This window comes from Gigantopelta aegis, chromosome 1, assembly GCF_016097555.1.
Source record: "Gigantopelta aegis isolate Gae_Host chromosome 1, Gae_host_genome, whole genome shotgun sequence".
Taxonomy (NCBI): Eukaryota; Metazoa; Mollusca; class Gastropoda; order Neomphalida; family Peltospiridae; genus Gigantopelta; species Gigantopelta aegis.
This window is the reverse complement of record NC_054699.1, coordinates 35,388,106-35,404,075: the sequence shown is the minus strand read 5'-3', so window position 1 is coordinate 35,404,075 and position 15,970 is coordinate 35,388,106. Positions and strand designations below refer to the sequence as shown.

Genomic DNA, 15,970 nt, shown 5'->3' with positions numbered 1-15,970 from the left:
CGTGTTGGAAACCTTAGTGGTATATGGGCACGTTAAACTAGTTATCATCATCAAAGCTAAAAGGCGGAAGTGAGGCTGAAAAGATGACTTAGGAAGTTAGGTAAATTCTACTCGCAGTCGTTCATAATCCTGTACTTCAACATTCGTAACAAATAATCTCAATAATCATCTATAGTAATAAGATGATAAAGTTAATTAAGATTAATTAATTAATTTATTTATTAATTTATATACGAGTATTAATGACATTAACACGAGCAAACGATGCAGGATGGAACAAGTGATAGAACATGGCTATACATCTAACGGAGATGCGTAGTCACCCCCCCCCCCCCCACGCACACACACACCACCCGCACCTCGGAATAATGTGTCCCTTTTATTTTAAAAGTGCCATTTTTGTCTAACTAGAAACATTCTAAATTACTATACACTGAATGGTTTTTTTACAATCTTCTCGCTATATATATTTAGGTTTGACACAGCCTTGCAGAAAGAAATATCTCTATCTGTTTTCTATATAGACTAACAGTGTTCAAACATCCTTCCTCATTAATTTAGATGTTTTCTTCTCTAAACTCTGTTGAGGTAATACGATTTTCTTATTTTAATATCTTCATGATTTAGCTCTTTTTTTAAATGTCTGGTTTTGTAGAAAACAACTGAAAATAGGGATATATATATAGATATATATATATATATAGATATATATATATATATAGATATATATATATATATATATATATATATATAGATATATAGATATAAAAATGTATGTATATATATATATATATATATATATATATATACACACACACACACACACACACACACACATACACACACTTAATGTTTAAGTGACAGTGTATGACATTTGTTTTTAGATGAGTTTTAGCGTCGTCCACCCCCCACCTCTCTCTCTCTCTCTCTCTCTCTCTCTCTCTCTCTCTCTCTCTCTCTCTCTCTCTCTCTCTCTCTCTCTCTCTCTCTCTCTCTCTCTCTCAATCTATCTCTTGTTGTTCATGTTGGGTTTTCGTCTCCGCACTCTATCTTCATAAATGTGGAAACTCTGCCTAAAAAAAAAAGAAGGCAAAAATCTGTGAAAGTCCATTCCCGCAGTAACCCTACAGTGAGAACTTGCGACCAACACAGGCGTGCGCCACCATCGCTTGCTCTGAACGTGCACGTTCAATTATTTCCAAAGCCATCAGTTCTGCCCCGGGTTGAGTCACTGGCCTCCAGAGGCCGAACCCGGGGTGGTCATGTTCGAAACCCTAGTGGGGAGCATGTTAAAAACATTATAACATAACCAAAGCCATCTCAGCCGATTCGTGAAATAGGCCGAGAAGTTCCGAGTGCGATGACAGCGTTTACGAAATTGACCGAAGTATTCCGAACACTTTCGAGGACTTCCAAGTGTAGTGACCGGAAGTTGTGTAAATCTGGGTCGCATTTGATAAATGACAGTCGTGCGAAGAGTTAACAAGATATAATAGGTACTTAGCTTGTCACTCGTGTTGTTTTTGCTCAACGTAACACTTACATAATCAGTTATCTTTTTGCTACTCAAAATTCTTACTCAAATCGCCAGTATATATTTTAAAGGATTCTGAAATGATAATCGCAGCAAGCTTCTTTTTCATTTACTAAATAATAAATTACTGAGCTTCCGCAAAAAATCGGAAATATTTTTATTTCTTAATTTTAAAGGGGTAGTGTCACCTTTTATTAATAAATATGACCTTTTATGAATATACTTATTTAATTAATACAAAACAGTGCAAATTGTTCTTATTTTCTAACATGTTTTTTTTTTTTAATATATGTTTTAGAGTTAAATATAGTTTTAAGTTTAACCTTCTGAGTACTGCAGGTGAGATATATCTCTCCCGGCGTCACACCAATGGGCATACTGTACACTGTATACAGTGCATTCCCCAATTGGCCTCAGACCACAATTAATTTCGCTATATGTTTCTATATAGCCTTAGTGGCTATAACATTTTTATTAATATAGCAGGCCCGTGGATTTTTGTATGTACCTTTGCCTGCCTAGGGGACACATACCCTGAAAAAGGACAACCCCTGTTGTCAGCTTTTTCTCCCAGCATATTGGTTTAAACAAACACACCCTCTAAACCAAGCCAGAGTACTCCCATTTTACACAAAAAGCACTACTTTTGCATGGGCTGGAATTACCACAAACAAGTCTTCAGTGTCAACATTGAACAAGTTACACATGTTTACAAACTACATGATCTCTCATGTCACTTCAGTCAAATAGTTGACACTTTATAGCTATCTGCCATGAAATAATCACAGTCAAACAGCAGACTACTTGCGCAGTCAAATTTCCGGATTTTGGACAACCAAATGGGAAGATAACTAATCTGAGGCCTATCAGTCCATTTTTTCCCCTAAAAACTGGCACACACTAATGCATTCCAATGATATACATATTAAAGCAATGCTCAGTAAGTATCGGGATGTCATCTTTAAAATTAGAGTATATAGAGGCTGTGTTAAAACACCTACCACAGTGCCTTGTCATAGCCAGTTTTAGCAATGGAAACTTGCGGGACACCAACTTCAAAATGTAATAACTTTATCAAATGTTTGAATTTTTTCATACAATAAATAGCTATGTTACATATGTTCTATCTGTCTTGGAAAGATTTTGAAATATTTAAAGAAAACAAAATCAATCATTAGATTTTACTTCATTTTTAATGAAATATTAAACTTAAATTCAAATTTAAAAAAAAAATTAAAATCTGTATCTGTAAAATTTTGCATTTTAGATATGATAATTGGAGGCTTATTAAAGATATGTTGACTGAATTCATGGTACCTTATTAGAAATGTGTCAGAGGGATGGTGAAAGTCACAAAATTGGGGCCATTTGCAGCAAATTTTTATACACTAATTTGAGGGAAAATTAGACATGATAGGCCTCAGATTCAATTTTGACCTGCTACATTTACTGAATCTACTTCATTTACTGTATTAGACATGTAGCCACTTGGTAAAAGGCAAAACAGCCCCTATAAATGCATATGAATATGCCCTACAGATGTTACTTAGGTATACACCATAATATGTTTTTTGTTGACAACAACTTTGAAAATGAAGATTTTGGCACAAAATGCCAATATAAATCCTACCAAGAGGTACTTGCACCATATTTTTCAGTTTCCAGTGATTACTGTTAACAAGTGTAAACATGTGCCAGTGTCTTGGAGACCTCAGTGTAGTATTTCTTGATTGGAAGGATGTTTGTAATAATGACCACTGAATATGCATTATGGATTATTCTGCTATATGTATTACAAGCCAAATGTTAACCTTTTTGGCACATTTTCTGCAATAAACTTGACAGGTGTACCAGCATCTGCAGTAGTCTAAAGGTTAATATAGGCATAATAGGGCAACGACCCCAGTATTTGACCACTTAAGACAAAAAGGATTATATAGGTAGTACTAAACCAAATAACTTCCGGCTGGGACAAAGTTCGAGGTGCACCCAACTTTTGATGGAGAAGTGAACACCACAAGTCCTGTGATTGATTATAAATGTGAGTGTGTTGGTTGTAAAAAATAATAGTTTCTTCTGGGTAAAACAAATATGCAATTTTATTTGATACGCTGCAGGTAGGAGTTTTAGCCACATATGTTACTATTGTCGTCTATGGGATTTGATTTGGTAGTATACACCCTATTACATGTTCATTTTATTGGCATTTGCTAATATTTGTTTTTCTTTGTAAATACTTACTGGCAATGCTATTCATTGAATAGACCCAAGTTTTGTTCATGCGGTATACGCCGACTAGAGTAGGTTTGACTTGTTTTTTAAGTTTGAGTTCTGCAATGTACAGTATGCAGTATTCGACCACTTTCTAATTAACTAATAAAATTAAACTTTGAAGTTTATTTTATAGTAAATGCAACATATATCAAACAACTAAATCCAAAAAGTGTTGATTTTAAAAAGTAACACATATCCATGCATTTACGCATGCATGCACATGCTTATATACACATTCGCACACGCACATTTATTTTGTGATGAACAGTCTCTTTGGTCCTATCTCAATTTACAAATAATGATATTAGACTGAAAATAAAAGAACACAATTGTGTAAGTCCTGACAAACAGCACCAAAAGACATGAAAGTAGTAAATTTGTGGTTCTTGGGAGTTTATTTTGGGAATGTATCCTCAAGCTTTTCTGTTGGTCAAATGCTGGGGCAACCCTCTCTATCATATGTCATTATTTGATCACGTTGTCACGTGATCGAAATTATAATGATTGAAGTCGGATTGCATTGCCAGCAGCTCCATTTGATTATAAATAAAAACATTAAAGACATTTTCAAAGATTTCAAATAGATTAAAAGTATTGAAAATGTTCACGGGATGTTGGATGGTGTAATAGTATGCTATAAAAATGGCCGACATTCATATTATTGCTATAGCTGATGACTATACACATATGTTCATTCACATGGTTATCGTCTGCTATTGCGTTTCCAGAAGAAAGAATGTTCACCCTGTCGCGTATGTTCAAAATACGTTCGGAAAATATATATACTATTCAGTTTAAACGAGAATAGTAATTAATTAAATACACTGGTCGAATACTGGGGTCACTGCCCTAATTATAGTCCGTCCCATCATCCTGCAAAACTTTCAAAAAAAAAAAAATTCAGTTTGGTTTGACATAAGAAGAAAAGTAAAAGTGTTTTAAAAATAACACAAAATTACTGTTTGTGTGTGCAAGTTGCAAAATAATTAGTTCATCAAGATAAACGTCTCCGGCACGATATTTATTATTGTGATGTGTATTGCTGTGGCGTAATGTTTATCCATTGGATTGAATTTTCCATTTGCAATCACGATTTAATAAAATCAAGCATATGTGCTTTATTTAAGAACCTCAACACATACAGCAACATATTTTAATAAATTTTAGACTAAAATATTAATTACAATACCTTTGGTAACCTGTCCAGGATTACTAGTAGATGTTTGAAGATGACACATTTTCACATTTAAAAGTTATTAGTTATTTTAAGGGTTTTATTTATTTATTAATTTTTACTCTTTTTTTTTAATAATTTTTTTAGTTATAATTACTGGTTATTAGAACTTATTTTAAGGTTTTATTGAATTTAAAAAAATAAAAAAATATTATAAATATTTTTTAATTAACCTGCACAACCCCCAACCTAAAAAGTCTTTGATAAATAATAGTTTCATTAATCTTTCATAATATTTCTATTAATCTTTTGTAGCAAGTTCTGGGAAAAGGTGAATAGACACCATCCATCTATGTCTGTCTCCCCCACCCCCCTCTGTGTTGTGTGTGTGTGTGTGTGTGTGTAAAGGAAACAAATGAAAAAAGCATGTTTTTATTTAGTTAATAATTTAATTAATTTATTATTATTATTAAATCAATAATTTATTTATTGTTATTTATTTATTATAATTACTAATATTATTCAGTAATTTATTATTATATTATTATTTATTAATTGATTTTTTAATATTAATTAATTAATTAGTTTATTATTATTTATTTTATATTATTATTATTGTTATTAAACGTTATATTCCATTAAATATTGTATATTGTGGATGAAACTCGTGAACCTGAGACGAATAATTGTAAAAATAATCCTATCCCACCAACAGTTTTCAATCACATTTTTAATGTGCTTATAATGGCTGGCGGGAATATTCAAGATTTTGTTCGTAACTGAAAATTGGATTAATACAGAATTACTATTTGAACAAACTGTCTATTGATACGTAAAACGTAACTCGGGAAGTTTTCTTTATACAGTAAGTGTTTATATTTATTGGTACATCACATATTTCGCCACAAAATAATTAATTCCATGATTGTATCGATTCTGCCTGAAATCTGGGTGGAAAATGCACGCTTGTTTCGGCCATTAAAGTTGTAAACATAGCAGGTCCAATAAATGTCAAAATGTTAAAAAAACGGACCGTAGATGTTTACCTTGGTGAACTACAAAATAATCTGCTGAGAAATAATAGTATGAAAAAAGGTGTTCCCTGTGGGACGGACTATAAAGTCTGAACTACAATAACAACTACGATAAATTATTCGCCTCCTTTTAATTACCAATAAATTTTACCCACATTTTGTCAGGACAGAAATCATGAAAAAACATTGCAGTCATGGATGGGTGAGGGTGGGGGTATGTGGGTGGTAGTGGTGTAATGATATATACTAGAATATTCGGTGCACTGAACAGCGATCTATATTGGTTGTTGCATTCGTATTCATCACTAGCTGAACCTAATACACGAATACACACATATATATATATATATATATATATATATATATATATATATATATATATATATATATATATATATATATATATATAATGCTTACTGTACAATTTATATTTCTAATTCACACAAACCAAAACACAATACCGATTTGATTGTTTTGATCATTTCCAGACCTGTTTTGTATTAGATCAAGGACATAGACCGATCCTTTTTCATTCAATGCACTGGACTGGTATGCTACATGTACCTTCATTTTGCTTCTGTGAAACAAAATGTATGACATCGTATAAGTCTTGTGCAACCAGCCTAACGTGAGTCACGGGCGAGAATATTTTGTTAGTGTATGCAATGTAACTTCAATATATGCAAGAGTCTAAATAGCTGATTAAAGCAAAATAATTTTGTATTTAATTTTAACAAGAAGTTTGGCAATACAAATAATATGGTTGTATGGTAGAAATACCACAGTGCCGCCCCCCCCCCCCCCCCCCCTCCCCCCCCCTCCATCTAAGCCATGTAGCCAAACATCCCTTACGCATTGCAGCAACAAGTGTGAAAATGTTGACATGTTAGTGTTCCTTAAAAACAATGTAATTCTGGACTAGACAATAGACACCCATGATTAATCAGTTTTTACTTTAAAAATATAAATAAATACTGTTCTTTCATTCTGCAAAACGTTTTCACTTTTGTATTCATGGACATGAATATTTGTATTTGTTACCTCATATTTGTGATATATATTGTATTCGTTACACCCCTAGTGAGTCAGTGAGGATTGGGGGAGGGGTTGGTTGGTGGTGGATTAGGTCACTCAACACCAAAAAATGTGTAGTATATTTTGTCAGTATAAATGATGGAAAAATGATGTCGCTAGATTATGTCATATCCTTTCACCCCTCTTGGAGAGTATTCCATACAAAAGCCAAAATATCACTTGCTACTAGTGGAAAAATGTGGCAGGTTTCCTGTCTTAAGACTATATGTCAGAATTACCAAATGTTTGACATCCAATATCCAGTGATTAATAATACATCAATGTGCTTTGGTGGTGTCTTTAAACGAAACAAACTTTAACTTGATGTACATGCATGTATGTTTGTTGATTAATACTATAGTCTTAATAATTAATGCTTTTTATTATATGCCAGTCTATCATGGGTCGTATTATGGTATGACGTTGTCAGTCCATATGTCCATCTGTTAACTTTTTCTTGTCTGGACCGTATCTTGCATACAGATGCATACTAGGTTTGGTTTTTTATTTTCGGTTCAGGTTTTGGTCCACATTTCGATTTATTCGCTGTTCGATTTATTCATGATACTTTTCAGAAGTAGTACAAGTATGCCAATTATCATACATACATTTTTATAAACTATTTTAAGAGCAAGACATTTTATTTTTAATGGTCATTTGTAAAATAATTCTTAGTATAAAATTATATCTTGACCAGAAAACAAAAAATTGCATTTTTACCATGCCATGTTAGCGTGTTGGGCCTGGGATACTTGGGCTATGTGTCACCCAGGATTTGAGTTCAGAGAGTTGTCGAAATAATTCGGGGGTGAGAATGCTAATGATAGTTTCTCCGTTATTTTAAAAAAAATTCAGTTGTCTTTAGGTGCATTCTGGAGTACGGTACATAATATATGGGTGTAACCATGTCATGTACACATTGTAGAAGTTTAAAAGAAAGATATATGTCAAGACATATTTCTGTAATGTTTATTATTACTTTGATGATGTCAAATCTTTGATGAAAAGTATATATATATATATTTTTTAAAGTATGGATTACTTGTTATAAGCACAAATACATAAATATAAGCCTACTGTTGATTATTAACTCAACACAATTTACATAAAAAGCTATCACTGATTAAAAAACAAAGATAAATAAGTACATGCACATAATATTTAATAGTGAATTATTTAACTAGTTGTGATTATTTTTTGTTTCTTTTTGCTTGTACTGAACGTTAAAAAATAAATCTGCAAAGATTTATTTTTAAAAAAGTGCAAAGTAATTTGCATACATTGTAGTTCAAGAACTGCGGACGATTTAGTCCCGATAAAAACTTACGGAAATGATCAATGTTGAATCGTTTTAAATGACTGAAATTAGGCGCCATTTTATAATTCTTGAAGTTAACAAATCTTTACTTTTTTTCAAATTTGACAACTGGGACGAAACATACTTAAAATGTTTAATCTCATGGCGGATTAATCACTGAGGTCAGTCCCTATTTTGGTATATTACAATTTTTATGGTCCCGGCAAGAAATTTGTGGTTCTGTGCAGGATCCGAACAGCACCTATCGCCAATGCAAACATGTCCAGCTTAATTAATTACGGGAATCGAATGCTGTGATTGGCTGAAATACTTTACGGGTCATTGGGATTACCATCAATATGCGGAAATGTTTATGTATGTATCGTTAAAAAAAAAAAAAGCGAATTGAATCGCCGTTCGCAAATTGGGAAACGGTGCACTGAACCGTGGGCCTAAAACCACGGTTTTCGGAAACATCGAATAAATGTCCCATCCCTAATGCATACAGGACCATCAAACCTCACATGTAGGAACAAGTTAGGATGGTGGTGTGTCACATATAATTACTAGGTCACTGTGTTTAACATTACATACATAAACTATTTCTCTGCCAATATAAATGTGTCACCAGAGTACCCATGCTAAACAATATTTCCCTTTCTAATAAAGAACAGTAACTTCAGTTGTAGTTGGTCCAAAACAAACTGTTCATCCATCCCATTGCAAAAATTTCACATATTTATAATTAAATCATACCTGTAACATATTCATTAATATTTACATGGTTTTCCGTCAAACTCCTGACCGGCGTATCATGTACCTCACCAGTACTCTTGTTTATAAGATGTTTTATTGCATGTACATGGATTTATTGCTTTTTAATAATAATTACAATCATTAATTATTTAGATGTGTTATAATTATGATATTATATTATATAATAACTGTTAAGCAACATATTTCCGAAAGTTGCATCTTTATGGAAAGGGAGATAACTCATGACAAATTTGCTACACCAGCTAATTTGATATATACATGTAAAGACAAAGTGATCTGGCTGATATTCTAAACCAAGTATACAGTATTTAATATCTAATAAAACCTGTCTAAATCAAGTTTACAGTATTTAATATTTAATCAAACCTGTCTAAACCAAGTGTACAGTATTTAATATTTAATCAAACCTGTCTAAACCAGATTAAGCTGGGGAACTAATATTTATCCGATTTAGATTCAGGTTTGTTCAGTATCCGGTTTAGACAGGTTTCACTGTATAATAATAATAATAATAATTAAAAAATTATTTATTTTCAGAGGGTAAACACATTAGTAAAAAATGACTAGTCTCCCTTGAGGCTCTCTCTAATCTACATATATATAATTATACATACATACACAGGGCTGGCCAAAAGTACTCATCCGCTCGCTTCAGATGAGTAAAAAGTTTCTCGGACGAGCAAAATTTATAATTCAGTCGTCCGCCGGTCAACCGAAATTTCCAAATACAAAGTACCTGTTTATTCCTTTTGTACACTTACAATTTTTATAATTTCGTAGTCTGCAGCAAACAAGCGTGTGTGTGTGTGTGTGTGAGGCCCCTGATTATTATATTGAGTACCGTATTTGACCAGAAGTAGGCCAACGTCTTTGAATTAGCACTCCTCCATTTTAAGGCATTTAAGAAATTAGGCATTTATTCGTAAATCATGGTATTTTATGTCGGTTTCTGTGAAGTAAATTGCTGAAAATGTTGAAGAATCGAGAAAAATCTGTTAAGAACATTACGATCCAGTACGTTACTAAAATGGATAAGTAGACTCTTTGTAAAGTTAGTTTTCTCTTTATCTGTGTGAGCTCGCACAACATACGTGTGACGTAAAACGAGGTCAGGGAATTTCCACCGCACGGTCGGTTTTTCACTAATGTAGTAGTATTTTATATTACGAAATTAGGCTGTCCATCTTAGTTTTCACATTTGTTTCCCAATTAAATTGATATATTAAATATACACATACATGCAATTAACATTTAATTGACAGTGAGTAGGCGTACATGCAGGAAGATTTGTAACGTGATCAAAGCAGTCTCAGACTCACGTCGAGAGTGCCAAACTTTAGAATTTCTAAGGAAAACCGAGTGTATACTCCCCCTGAAATTGTGAAAATTAAATGTCCAGAAATGCAATGACCTGCATCTACAAGTAAAATTCATCCTGAAAAATAGTGGGGTATACGTTTTTTTAATATTTAAACTCTCCCCTCCCAAAAGAACAAAAAACAACCCAGTCACACACACACACACACACACACACACACACACCAAAAAAAATGTTATTCACTGTGAATAGGTACTGGGTTTGGATCCCAGTCGAGACATGGGATTTTTAATCCTGATACCGACTCCAAACCCTGAGTGAGTGCTCCGCAAGGCTCAATGGGTAGGTGTAAACCACTTTCACCGACCAGTGATCCATAACTGGTTCAACAAAGGCTATGGTTTGTGCTATCCTACCTGTGGGAAGCGCAAATAAAAGATTCCTTGCTGCTAATCGGAAAGAGTAGCCCATGAAGTGGCGACAGCGGGTTTCCTCTCAAAATCTGTGTGGTCCTTAACCATACATGTATGTCTGACGCCATATAACCGTAAATAAAATGTGTTGAGTGCGTCGTTAAATAAAACATTTCTTTCTTTCACTGTGAAATTGTTAACCCACAGTAGCATATTATCGATGATCATTCTAAAGTAAAATATTAAAGTTTTAAAATTTTGCTTCATGCCAATAGCAATTTTTTTTTTTTTTTTTTACATTCACAAATTAAAGAAAATAAACATATTTAGTAATACAGGGCTTACAAGTGCTTTGTATTATGTAAAATTGTTTGAAACATACAGTTTAATTTTGATTTAAACTGCTTACGTTAATATTTTTATGGGCAAGTGAAATATGAGTTACTTGCCCAGCGGGCAATTGAGAATTTTAGGATATGGCCAGCCCTGCATTAATACCGATTAACTAGACGAGGTTGATATTTTACATATTAAAAAACATGGGTAGTGAATTCTAGTTATTCTTTAACACTTTTAAAATAACATTTTATAATCCAATTTTTAATAAATCACAGTACTAAAGTTGCCTCCATTGGTAATATGATGTCATCATAATTAGCACAAATTAGTTTGACGTCACGCATTTTAACTAAAACATATGAACACATTACGCTCAGGTAACGATGATTAATTAATCAATGTGCTCAAGTGGTGTCGTTAAACAAAACAAACTGTAAACTTATTGGGATGAGAGAGTGAAGCTTCTGCCCATGTTTTAAGGTGCTCTTCATATAGAAAGAAGATCACACATGTACATGCATGCAAAACAGTTTGACACTAACAGTTGAGTAGTGCACCAAAGGTTAACAAATTATACTGAATACTGAACAAGTCCTTTTTAAAACTAAATGGAGTTTGTTGATTATTTTTCTCATTAGGAACAGCCATCATGAGTGTACTTGCAGCAGTAATGTACACATAGGCTTGTGACTCGCATAGATAGGATTACAAGAAGATAGGATTACAAGAAGATAGGATTACAAGAAGATACATGTAGGATTACAAGTACTATATGGTAGCACTTTCTAGATGAATAAGAAATGTACACCAAGATCTATTTCAAGGTAAGATTCTTAATTGCACATGCATTTGCTGAAAATTCAGGAATACTTTCTATATTTATAAAACAAGGCACACCTACATGTAGATATGTGTGGGCAGAACATTTTGCCAAATCATTTATTAAACTTCAAAACTTGCGGAAACCCATCTATTTTCAAACAAAATATCAAGTATTACATTCAGTTATTTTGCCAAATACAAAGTTACATGTAGTTCACATTCCAATTGCACATGCATGGATTCCTGGCAACTTGTAAACCGTATCATAGAACATTATGACAGACTACTCAACAAAACATGTTGATGGGGCATTGGAGGATTTTATACTCGCTGTTGGTGATTATACAGTCATTGTCCAATTATTAATTATTCTATCAGTAAGGAACACAAAAATTCTGTCCACATCCAACAAATACTTATCAGAGACATTTGTGAATTATTGCTTTTCATGAAATAAAAACTATTTTGTTGTTAACGCCCAAGAGTTCGGATTCATATGCAATAAATATCAGATATGGGCTGAAATAATATTAATGTGTGTGTACGCCTATGTATATTTGCAGATATTTATCTTACCTTAAAGGAAGGGACTATTAAGGCATTTGGCCTGGTATGCATAGTCAACAATATTATATATAATGCACGTTATTGTTTAATATCAACAAGTATAATCGTACAGTTAATTAATAAAACGTTTAAATGTGATGGCTATTATATATAACGGGCGCAGCCATTTTGTACCATCCCAGTGAATACGCCCTATGGCGAGCTGGTGGTTACGTAATACCTAACGTCACATCACGTCAGGAATTGGTCTTCGAACTGAAGAAACAAAACATACCTGATTTTTGCGGATGCATCGCAATGTTCTGTAATAATATCCATCCCAGTAAGCCAGCAGCAAGTATATATTATTTTTCAATACAAAATAAACCACCATTGTCAAAGTGTTGAAATAACTTTATTGTTTTGTACATAAATTAACCCACGTACTGAAATAATAATCAGTGTTTTCTTGGTTAATTGGTCTTTTCTTTCCATGGCCTGTACCTGTGGTTCCTGATTGGCAGGTGTATATTTAGATGGTCCCCAGACACTGTCTAGACACACTTAAAAAAACGTGCCTCTTTTATTAAGATCATAGGGTATTGTGTGATAACCGCGTGGACACCCCTTAAATTGTAATAGCATATCAGCCGTCCTGCTTTATTACTGTAAGTAATTCTGTAAAACCCTTGATTAAGTAGAATTTCCCATCTAAAATCGCAAAACTGACCAATTACGTAGTCCCAAAGAAAAGAAAATTATCACTTGGGTATCGTGAGTGGTAGTTTTTGCTCCAATAGCCCTAATAATATGCATTTTTTCTTTGGATTTTTTCAAAGAGAAAAATACTATAACTCAATTTCATTCTATTGATGCAAATTGAAATATATTTAGTTAAATAGTTTATTATACTATCAAGTCATTTATGTTGTTTTACAAGTCAGGTTGATGAAAGCGAAGCACCTTGTCGGAAATTAGAGCGTTTGTTTATACTGTGCATAGAGGAGTTGGACAGAGCTGACGTCACTTCGCCCCAAGCTATACCACTGGATGTCACAAAAACGAAACAAAATGGCTGCCCCCAGTTAGCGGGAATAATTTTGTTTTTTATTAACTCTAATATTACGCGTTTTTCATTTGTTAAAGTGTCAGTATGTGTTGGTGGTCCGGGTATGCATCTTTCCAACACATACGGCTCTTGTTTGAGTTGACCCTACCTTTAACCTGATTTATATATAGAGTATTATTCCGATAAATACATGTACTGTACATTCTGGATTCTTGTCAGTATTTCTTTTCACAGAGTTATTTAAAATTTCTTTCGGCATTGGGAAGAAAAATAAAATGATATGCATGACACTTGAGCTACTATAGACCATTAGAATGAGGCCAGGTGATTTTCTTCTTGGGTTTCTGATAATTGAACATGTGCGTAGCCTACATATATGTATTTATTGGTTACACTAAAGTAACCCAGTTTCCTTTTGCATAACCTGACCTGCCCATGTTTATTATATCCTATTCAGACAACAATTTGTTATAAAAACATTCATTGATTGAATATTTCATGTCCTGTAAAAATTTCTAAAATGTCCTGGAAAAGTGTAAGAACCCTAAATAAGTTCTATAGTATAAGCTAGTATCTGTGATAATGTTTTTAAAGATTCATTTTTCGTTTTGTGTTGATAATTCGGTGCAATATTGGTGTTTGTTTACCACAGTTCCATACACTTGTTTTTCATGGACTGACAATAGCATTTATTTTTGTCTTTTTGAAGATTAATTTAAAAAATTTTTTTATCTTTCATACTACATTCTGCATGTACATTGTACAATGTAGCTGTCTAGACTATTTTCATTAATAATTTTAGAATTTTAAATTGATGTTGATCATCATACTTTTGTATAGCCTATTAATGTTTGTTTGCTGGGGTATATTTCAACATTCATTCCCAAAACAATCCACCCACTCCACCCATCCCCTATATCAATCATTGACCCAACACAAGAATACCTTTATATCAAGCGTACATTGTAGAAAACAAATATTGGTATAGTTTGATAAGAATTGCATCAAGTAGGGGAAGGGCACCAGTTAACACTGGGTCAGGTGCAATGTTACAAAACATTTATTAAATTGTTAGTCACACCACTGCAACAGGAAATAAGATGTAAATAGTAAGTGACATGGTACAGTATGACCAGTCTGTTGACGTGGCACACTGGGGTGGGTGTGTGGGGTTGATAATATGCGATAATAGCTCATCACACATGTACATGATGGGGGGTACACACTGGATGGGGGAGTGGGTCAATTATATGTGATACCCAGTGATGTCATTAAAAATAAAAATAGCAGGTGAAAATCAAATTATAGGCGGCCATTAATCAACAAAAAGTCGACAAGCATTGTTTATAGGAAGTTCGATACCCGGCGACAATTGATTCGATATCTGGTGAATTAATGATACCCCTGATACCGGCTCATCCCACATGTACATGATGGGGGGGTACACACTGGAGGGTCAATAATATGTGATACCGGCTTATCCCAAATACATGTACATGATGGGGGGTACACACTCTTTTTCAGTTTTGCTGTAACTTTGTATTTTATTCACGTTTTATTTTAATAATAAAAACTGAACAGCATAAATGCTAAATCTTTAAACTACAAATGTATGTGACGTCATTGTGTATGTTTGCTAAGTTGTGATGACCTCACATTTAATATCGAAAATGTCATTGGTTTGTAAGTATCAAATCAACCAATAACACATTGTAGGCACTGATTATACGTTACACTAATTCCAAACAGTGTTTGTAAATTTGACCCATATTGTAGTTACAATCTCAAATATACATACATGTATGCATGATTGCTGTGATGAAATCAAACCCAGAAGTGATAAAATTATGCATAAATTATCTGTGCTTTTATTAAGCTGGAATTCACTCCTTTGTTGCTATTAATACAGCTGTGTTTCTATATATGTATCTGTATGTGGATTACCTGCCGGCAGGTACAGGTACGCCGCAGTACATCATCAAAAATTAGAGGAGGAAACAGCTTGCCTGTGTGATTAAGTAGCTGTTGTTTATTGTCTGACTAGGAGCAGCAGTGTTGAAATTACCATACATATGGCTAGGTACATCTACATGTTATACAAGTTACAGTACATTTGTACACATGTGTACTATTGTTTATATTACCATACATGTGGCTAGGTACATCTACACTTTATACAAGTTACAGTACATTTGTATACATGTGTGCCATTGTTTATATTACCATACATGTGGCTAGGTACATCTACATATTATAAAAGTTACAGTACATGTTATACAAGTTACAGTACATTTGTACA

General features: G+C 33.4%; 1 protein-coding gene across 4 annotated transcripts in view; it reads left to right on the top strand.

Moving 5' to 3' along the window:
- The first annotated feature begins 1,423 nt into the window (after positions 1-1,423).
- The window catches only part of LOC121374276 (GTPase-activating protein skywalker-like), a 73,230-nt gene continuing 58,683 nt past the window's right edge, over positions 1,424-15,970 (top strand). For 3 of the 4 annotated variants that reach the window (XR_005958221.1, XM_041501318.1, XM_041501337.1), the window contains exons 1-2: positions 1,424-1,496; positions 11,873-12,058. The gene's annotated coding sequence lies outside the window, so the exon portion shown is untranslated. Of the gene's footprint in view, positions 1,497-3,522; positions 3,576-11,872; positions 12,059-15,970 lie in introns of those variants that run through there. The other variant, XM_041501325.1, reaches the window with a different exon arrangement.